The sequence below is a fragment of the Saccoglossus kowalevskii genome, chromosome 2 (assembly GCF_978046115.1).
Source record: "Saccoglossus kowalevskii chromosome 2, keSacKowa6.1, whole genome shotgun sequence".
Lineage (NCBI taxonomy): Eukaryota > Metazoa > Hemichordata > Enteropneusta > Harrimaniidae > Saccoglossus > Saccoglossus kowalevskii.
In genome coordinates, this window is record NC_140642.1 from 23664400 (window position 1) to 23674627 (window position 10228).

Here is a 10228-nt window from a genome sequence, read left to right on the forward strand (position 1 = left end):
AGGATAAACTCGTTGTTCTGGACGACATGACGAATCAATCCAATCAAAACATTACACGTATCTGCTGTATAGTAGTGTTTAGTTTTAATAAAAGTAATAATAATACATCGATGCGAAATAATAGCGGTAGATAATAAAGGAGTAATTCGACCGATTTACGCAGCCGAGGAAAAAACAAACTTCACTGTGTGAATACAACTGAATGAGTTCAATTTATCAGAACGAAATGGGGAGAAAATGTGAAATGAATAAATCGGCACGCAGTCAAGCACTACGCTTCTATGCATGCGTACAAAGCTAACTAAATGCCGGGAATATATACCTGATGTGCCGTCTACTCATGATAATTGTATAAAGGAAGAAAACGATGTCTATGAAACAGCTAATGACACCGTAGACCACAATGCAAATAGTATCCCCGTTACCCCCTTCCGTTTCGTTTCTTTTATACAAAGCCGAGATGGAATCATAAAACCTATCGCGGAGGCAACGCTGAGACATGCAAGGGCACACCACCTGTATTGAAAAGAAAAATCGTAATACAATTCTGATATGACTGGGAAGTATTTATTATGCTTAGGGGACCTCCATACACAAGCGGAAACAGAAAGTCTCGAAGTATATACGCGCTTCAAGTTCAATCACGCGTGAAGTTGTCCGAGGGGTAACCTGGATGTTGTTCGGCTCACTGCGTTTATACAACTATGAATGCTTGGGGTCGGTCAAAGCTGAAAAAATCACGATGTAATCGTGCATGTCTGTTTCACTCTTACTGTTCCTATGCAGCGCAATAATTCGACTTGTAATTGCATGTCTCTTGTTTTGATCGTGACGTAATCATGAATATTCATGAGCAATGTCTTACGGTAGTCACGACGGAGACAGATCATCTGTTGTATTATGTATGGTCTGAGTCGAGAGAAGAATATTTGTATTAAAAAAACATTCCCACACAACTGTCTACGTCCACTCAGACTCAACTTTGAAGCTGAATTTTCCATAAAAATAGCGAAACATTTAGCGGGTAACTAGGCGCGGGATAGGAACACTCTTTTATACAGAAACTGTGCCTAACACCTGAGGAATGTTCAATTACGAAGGGTGAAAATTTAATAAAAACTCAATAATGAAAATTGACATCGAGCGTGGTTAAATCAATTGTTGAACACATTGCAATCTTATGTGTGTATAGAGGCTCCGAAAATTGGCAATTTCATCGCTGATACTGTGCGTCCCATGAATGGATTCATTGTCAGTACATTGCCGTTTAATATTTGGCGAGAGCGCGAGAAAAAAATAAATTGGCATATACTATATGAATTCGTATGTGCGTGTTATCCGAGATGGCTGGGGTCGCAGCTGTCCCTGCTCTGTTGAACGGCTATTGTCTACTCGGTTGGGGTGTTTGGAAATCAGAATAAAACGCATCATTCACACACGCCTATTGGCCGCTTTGCGTCACTCGATTTCTCGCTGTGATATAATACATGTGTATATATTTTTTTTAAAGAAGCCCGTAACATGCATTTCTATAGTAAACGCGTCATATAGGTGCATTCTGTATATTTACTGCTGCATGCGATATCACGGATGATATACTAGTAATTAAAGTATATGTCACGAGTGATGCATCCCACACATCACTGAGTATAGTAAGTATAAACAACAGTAAACATGTTATCAATAAAAATAACAGTATTAAACCTGCAACGCTGCTTCGTCAGGTTCAAGTTCGTAGGCTGAATATGCCTTAATATTACCTAATGATATATATGTTATTTTCCTCAGAAGATGCTTTGGTCATACAGGCTACATGCAAAATAGCAAGTTGATCGGTTTAACCATTCATGAGACACGATTTTTTTCTGAAAATCCAAGATGGCGACCAAACCATGTGACTGATCAAAATTATTTTATTTTTCCCATAATAAGCTTCAGCCATACATTCTACATGCCAAATATCCGGTTGATCGTTTAAGCAGCCCTAGAAAAACAAATGCCCCCACATTTTTGAATTTATTGTCTGAAAGAATTTGTTATGAAGATGGAACATGGTAAATTTCAAATTAATCGAAATTAAGGTATAGATGCAGGTTCGTGGGCACATGGGACGATTTTTTGTTGTTGCCTAAACACTACTTTATGTTTAGAACTTGAAGAAATCAAAGATATTAGCCAAACCACGTGATCAATCACAAAAGCTTCGTTCACTTTAAAGAGCGTTACACATATATGCTGAAAACAAAGATTAGATCGAAGTGTTTAGGAGTTCTCAAAAAGAAGATTTTTCGGGAAAACAAACATTGCGGGAAAAGTCAACTGACCGCTAACGTTTTTTTTTTTCATGAAAAGGGTAGTCCATATATCAATAATGATTCAAGTTGAACGAAAACAATAGGGTCCTAAAACGGACTAATATCAAAAGATGCTAGTGCTATCATTTCACCCCAAGTTCAAGTTGGTATCATCTTCCTTAAACTTTGGTTAACCGTATATCAACACAATACGTGGTGACCCACGGGACCAAATTAAAATCAGGAAAATAGCTATCCATTATCCTAGCGAGAGATGTTTAATCTCAAATATTCTTTGTGCAAAATTATGAGAAGAAAATATTTTAATAGGTGATCAATAAATATGTACATATTTGGCGGTAAATGTTATGTTTATAGACGACGCACACCTCCCCCTCTCAATATATTCTTGATCAAATATTAATAATTCGCTAGTCGTGTTTTCTCACATCGTGAAAGAACAATCAATATCTGGCAAATATACGTTTTAACGTTAATGGTTCGAGCCGGTCTTAACGACGCTGTATACGCTGGTAACCGGGAAGTGTACTGACAGGCTGTTCGTCAGTTGCACTTCATTTCATCCGGGGCGTTAGAACGCGTTTTCTTGCCGTGTAGAGGGTACGGTGTAACAGGGGAGCAATAACGCTAGATTTACGGTACCAATAACTTTATAATAATTTTATGCAAGAATGATCCTATGTATACTATTTATATGTGGGACCCCCAACGCCAAAGTTAAGGAATTCATCCTGTTTGTCAGAGCAGGAACTAACTATAACTGAAGTTGATGAGAACGGATGACTGAAAAAAATGCTGCGAGGTACGGGTGCGACGGTGTGGGTGTCTAGATGCGACGATACTGTGCCGACGGCAGTCAGCGACTTCCCGCTACCTGTTCAAAACGAAAAACCAAGTAAACTAGACACGCTAATATTCGAACTACTGTAATAACGAATGCCGCAAAAAACGCGCAAAACGCGAATTTGTGGGATTTCCCGATGTGTATTTAGTTATTTAGGTTATTTAGGACTTGGAGACGGGCACAAACAACATATTGAGCAACACTATAAACGAGTTTACAGTTGGCACCTGTAAACCCAAGGTTGTTTCGCTATAAGCGTGTCCGTAGCTGCATAGTGGAGAAAAAGTATGTGACATTCAGGCTACTCGTAATTATCTGTTTTGCGATAAATGATTGGAGTAATAGAATAATTCAATTTAAACAAATTGTCGCATATTGATGATTGTTATGGCGGTGATGGTGGTCGTGGTCGTGGGGGGGGGGGGGTCATATTATTTAGAGCTAGTACATAACCAGTTGATTCTCCTTTTATTTTACTGTGTACACTACGATGTGCAGGCACCATGGCAACCACTGAAGAAATGTACACGAAGCTTGTGATATTGTATTCCTGAGAATTCGAAATCGAACATGGAAATGAGATATTATTAATGTCAATTATTTTTATACTACTTTATTGATGTCAATTTCGGTATGGTTATTGTATTTTCCCACAAGTCTGTGTTTCCAGGCGGCTTCGCGTTAAAACAGGAAAAGATATCTGTCACGCCGTGTAAATCGTCAATGTTAACAAAAGAACGTATACGAGTCAGTATTATGAAGACGAAATCACTGTTATGGCATTTATTGATTCGATCCATTAAATCTTTTCTTATTAACTACATGAAAAGAGGAAATTTTCCCATTAGATGGGGGAAATATTCCAATCGATTTGGCTGAATGGCAGCGACATTAAAGAACGGAGCCGACGCTGAATAGAAACGTAATTGCAATGTAGCGCTGGCAAAGAAAAAACAGGGGTCGCCGGGTGCATAATAATTTCCTGTCCATACGCTTGGCTTAGTGTGGCGCCATATCCTGCACTCACGCAGTGCTTCCTCTATGTGAGAGTGGAGGAAAGAAATCCGAACCCCTTGTTTAGATAGACAGATAGCGAAGACAATGGCAAGCCCGGAAATACATGCTGTATGTACCCGAGGGCTGCATGGTAATTTTTCTGTAATTGAAACGTAGCGATGGAGGGTCGAATAAGGAACGGACATGCCGGGCAGGGCTGTCCGGGTGTGTCATATGTATGTATATGATAATTTACCCGCGATGCGGAAATAGAATATAGGCCATCAGAGCACCGAGTTACCATTCCGTTTAGTCAAAACTCAGAGGTCAACTTGAGTGAACTTCCAAGAATGCGAGTCAGGCTTTTATTTTCAAGCGTGTCGCCTTTCGATGAAAACGACGCCCAGCCATATCAACTACGCGAAGTTTTTTCGGATGTTCACCAAATAACTTCAATACAATATACGATATCATCATAATATGTTAATTCCAGTTTATGCTGACCTTTGAACCTGCCACTTTCTCGGATCAAGCAGGGACAATCAACAGGTTGTCGATATCTAGTTATCACAATTAATTACCAATTAATTCTCATCGAATGTGTCGGGGAAATGGGAGATACGGATTAAAACGACACTGGCAATGTTAAGGACAACAAGTCGAAATGAGAGAGAGGGCGGCAAATCAAATTGGAGATACGAGAGAACAAAACAGCACTGGCGAAAATTTAAATGGCGACACAGGAAAAAAAATGGCACTGATAATAGGGGGGATTCAAATGAGGATACGGGAGAATCGTGGCATTAAGTCATGGAAAGTCACATTACGGAGGCTGACAAGTGTTGAAAATAAAGGAGAGATGAAATTGAATTGACAGGAGAGACAAGTTTTTCAAGGCTTGTGGGTATGTATTTGGGAAACCATGAATGCAACCACGCCTTATTTGAATGGCGGGGTAAACACGACGTCAGCCAATGTTACATCCCTGTATATCTCCACATATTTGTTTTAAGGTTGATGTCAGAAGACTTTAAATAACGTGCTTACAATAACATAGAGTCATAATTTCACGCCTTGCTCAGCAACTCCACGCGAACACAACGATAATATTAACAAAATACAGTTACATCGCGGCGTCAACTGTTGCACGGCAAAGGTTACTGTTGAACAAAACACCAATTGTGTTACCGACGTTTTTCATTCAGAGTTGAAACACGTATATTTTCTGTTTACATTTCCTTCCATATTTCAGAGAAAGAAAGAAACACACATTTTGAAATTGATTAATTATGCATTGATGAACACAAAGACTTGCAATATGAACCAGACTCAATGGGCGAGCTTATGAATCAAATGATGGCAGGCAAACAGCGCGAACAATGGTAGCTTAATTAAATATGAAAATGAACAGACCATGTCCAAATACCTGCGAGGCAGGGGAACAAAGAACCGGGCACGAAGGTTAGTTGACTAACGATATTGCCAAATACCCTGTCAGATTTCCGCACCAGTGAGTCGCCAGATTAGGGATTCACCATGGCTAGAACCGAGAGTAATTCCGAATCAGGCGAGTAAATTAACCGAGCGCTGATGCCATTTTCTGTGTGTGCAATATTTGTGAGAAATTTACACTAAAGATGCGAAATTTGCTCACGCGTCAGGAAGAGAACAGATGAAAAACAAACAAAGCGTAAATATGCTTAATAAATGATGGGAAAGGTGATTTATAATGTTTCGGCAATCTAGCATTATGAAATTGAGCGATTCTTCGTCATTTTAAATCTAATACTGAAACGACTTGTAGACTTTCGTAAAGCTACCGTACATATTCGGTTTCCACTCAGCGGGCTGTTTGTGCCTCGCTGGCAATAGACACGACGAACGCGCATTCATGTGCCTCAATCATCAGACGCTCAAAGCAAAAGTTGTAGAAATTATACTTCGAAAGGTGGACCGATAAATTGGGACCAATAAAAGATTAACTGTTCCCGGCTGTGCTAATTTGACGTTCTCCTCTGCATACCCCGCATATCATAATAGGGGAATATTTTCAGTAGGAACAAATGTTTATAGAAATTTGCCTCGCGGCTGTCAAAAAGTATTCGTAGATGACGCGCTCTTTTTGGGTTTCGTCGGAAGTTAAAAAAAGAAATACATACACAATTGCTGTATATATCGTTACCATGGATATAGTTGTCGTTGACGCTAACAAAAGTGTTGTCATTTAACGTTGTCGCAAATAGATATTTCTCTAATCTAAAACGCCAATTATGTTTGAAACTGAAATTGTTTCCCTAACTGAATATTTGATGAACGCGGGGATTCTCACAGGTGCAGTCACGTGGAATCCCATTGTTAGAAAGCTTTTAAAAATGAGATAGCATGTACGCTTATTAAAATGCCTGAGAACCCCTCTGGGGAGCTGGGAATTTTATTAGTGGTGCTATTTCTAGTTACGACGGGATGAGGACGTCGACAGCGTTTTTTTTCTTTTTTTTTTTTTCTGGCTATTCTTTATTAGCCGTGTTGACCCCGTAAGCGTTACCTGGCGACGCGCACATTTCAGGCGGTGCATTGTTACTTGCACTCTCTCTTAATGGGCCTGGGAATTCAAACCAGTCGCGTGCCCCCATTGTTCGTCTCACTATTGCCAAACTTGTCCGTCTCAGAAATGGGACTCGCTTCTTTTGTTCCGCGGCGCGTGCCACCGAGTGAATAGCAGGGGACTGAAAATGCATTTCAGTTTCGGTTCGAGGAATTGATTCTAGAGTCTGCACAAGCACAAAGGGCAGGCTTATAACAAAACAGACAACCCTAGACATATGTGTGTGTATCATACATAGTGAGTGGTTGCGCGATTGATGAGGCTCGCCTAATAATAAAGACGAAGGGTACAGGGAAATACAAAGACATAGTTGGGCACTCTGTTTCAAAAGATGAATATACAGAGCACGGGCAAAGTAGTCAATTTCCCAGCGACAGCGAACGCTGTGATGAAATTTATGACTGTGTAGTTATGTACATTACACAGAAATGGTACTACAGCTCGCCAATTCAATTCGGTTGCCGGAAACGAATACTCAGCTCGGCATCAGATGTTGGAAATCAAAAAAGGTCACAGAGGTATTGAAGTATTAAAATAGTAAACCGTGTCAATATTTCCGATATTTTTATGAACATACACGGCCACACAGAGAAAATGTTAAGTTTATCGTCGCTACTCGTCCTTGTGGCGTTATATATTTTTAGCGTTGTTATCATATTCATCGTGCTTCAGGCGGCTAACACCCGACGTATGTATCATTGAAATGCGAAAATTACTACAATATTTCAGAAACGAACAAAAGTGTATTGATTATTGAAAAATCGATACAAACTATGCTTTTATTTATATGGCCATGAAATGGCGTGCCAACGAACCACAGTAATCTGAGTACATAAGGAGGAACAGGAAAGGAATGACGGAGTCGTCTCGAATATAATTGACTAAATTTCTGAATTCTTGCGTTGTTGCGATGGAACTTTGAATTCAAATTGAAATTGGGGAGGTCACAATAATAAACAGATGGAAGGACACAAAAATGGTCGTCGTTACTCTGGATACAATGGCATGGCCGAGATGGACACATTCTCGATACAATTATTGGTTAGCTGTTTGTTTGTTTGTTTTTCTCCACTCGCCTTTGCACGGGACGTACTGGAGACGGGAATGCACTCGCATACGGATGAGCGCCACGCTACAAATCACGGTTAATGTTAGATGTCCCATACAGAAAAATCATGTCACGGTGTTTTCTTTAATCGTATCAGCAATCGGCTTTTTATTTCACTTTTGGAACTATTACTTAATGCGATACTGATTCACGCTCACGCAAATACACATTCACAACAGTTTGGTAAACTACATAATGATAATAATGACATTTCGAATGCTGAAGCATCACAAACAGCGCGGATCAGACGAGACATTCTGTCCGAAACAAGAGCTGAACCAAGAATAGATTTGCAAAACAATCGTATAACCGAAGAAAAGGTGGCATGCGACGGAGGAGACACAAACATTGGGCGGATAATAATAAGTACATGTATAGGCATTGCCTCCCTACTCCCGACTCCCTAAGTTAGTAAAAAATTGCTGCTTACTATATAAAGTGGTGACAGTGAGCACATTGTGGGACGTTCGTGGGTAACAATGTAGAGCCTGGGCCGTCCCCCAATACACAGTGGAACCGTGACATTCAGATATTCCACTTCCATATATAAGAATTCCAAAACAATACGCAAGAGTATACCGTTTGCATAACGGGTGAATGACACATCAATCGGAAGGTTTAGGACCTAGTGGTCAAGTTTTAGTTTTTAACATATGAAATGAAAATAAAATAAAAACCGCAAGTTGAGGTAGTTGGCTACCGTTAAAACAAACTCCGAAGTGTATGATTACACATACCTTGGTTTTCGACGTGTCTCGGTAAATTTGGCGATGGTACATAACCCGAAGAATGCATTTACTGCAGTGTGATTGTCGGATTGTGTTGCTGTATGTATTTGGAACTGGGGAGCAAAAATAACCCATCCTCGTGTGAAGATATTTAGCATATTATATCATCATATCACAGTGTCATGACAACGGCGGAATATATTTATATATCCAATGTAACAATATCCACAGAACACAATATTACATGCAATGTGTTATTATTTTTTCGAACGAAAGCAGAAAACTAGAATCTGCAGCACATTGTATTACCACCATACTTTCTGGGCACCGTTATGGGCCGAGCTATAGGTGCGTTGAGCTGCGACGCTGCGCGCGCTCAAACACTAACCCGAAGTTATTGAAGAGCAAACGCACAAATTGTCTACATAACACTTGCCCCAATATTAGTAATGAAATAAGTTCTTCTTTAAAACAAATTAAACTTAAATTTGCGTGAAGTGCCCCTTACATTAAAATATTGATTATCCCGAACAAGCGAGTCAATTGCAATTAACTCAAACCATGCACACGTGGCACGTTTACTGTAAGATGTAGTGTATCTTCTCTTCTGAGTACTTCAGTGCAATTATTTTTATTATTTCGGGAAAACTAAATACATGTACCTCAAAGTTAATTAAAGAGACCGGGGACACTGAGTACAGACAACGTTAGCAGACTCGATCAGACCGTGAGCACGTCTCCAAAAATAGTATTTTGATCATGATAATTTGCGAGTAAGACAAATTTGCATAAATTTCTATATTTTGTCAAAATAAAACATATATTTTTGGTTCACGAAAGATTTCTCAATATTTCCTGTACAACTACTATAACATTTATTGCGGTAATCGCAATATGTTATTCCACCGTGACAATCTTTTTTAAAGGCCGCTGGGATCGGAATGTAACACACCGTAACCATGGTAACATCTGTTTTTGCGTACTATGAAAGTAGCGTTTCGTCAAATACTTGATATTGTCAGCGTATATTGTTTCTGCCAAGTCGGTCGAATACACTAATAAATGTACATATATACAACCGTGATTTGTATGTAAAACTGTCAGAGATTATTAGTTTGGGGATTTGTTTGTTGTTGGTGGTGTTTGTAGTTACGGCACGTTACGCTGGCGTCATTTCTTGCTGTAGAAATTGACGATGTGCCAACCTTTCACGTTAAAGTGTCATGTCCACGACTTGGGGTCAGCAGCGTATTAAAGCGAATAATGAGAATACAGAATAGCTGTGAAATCACCCTTTAGAACGTGAATTGTGAAAACTTGCCATGCACTACGCGAACGGAATGCCGCAATGAGAGCATGGGCAGTGTGGAGTTGGAAATGAGCGCCATTTATCGACATGTTTTAGGTAGCTTCAATTTGTTGTGATTAGCGGATGATTTGAACTGCCGCAATCAGAAATGATCAGGCAAATAGATCTCACCGGGATCCCCCATCTAATTCAACGGCCCATCACGAAACCGGCAAAATGCGACCCTGGAGCTGTGTTAAAAAAGACTCTGCTCGCAATCCGGGAAAATGATGAGCGTTTCTATGGTTACCGGAAGATGGGATGCGATGGCAACACATTATGTA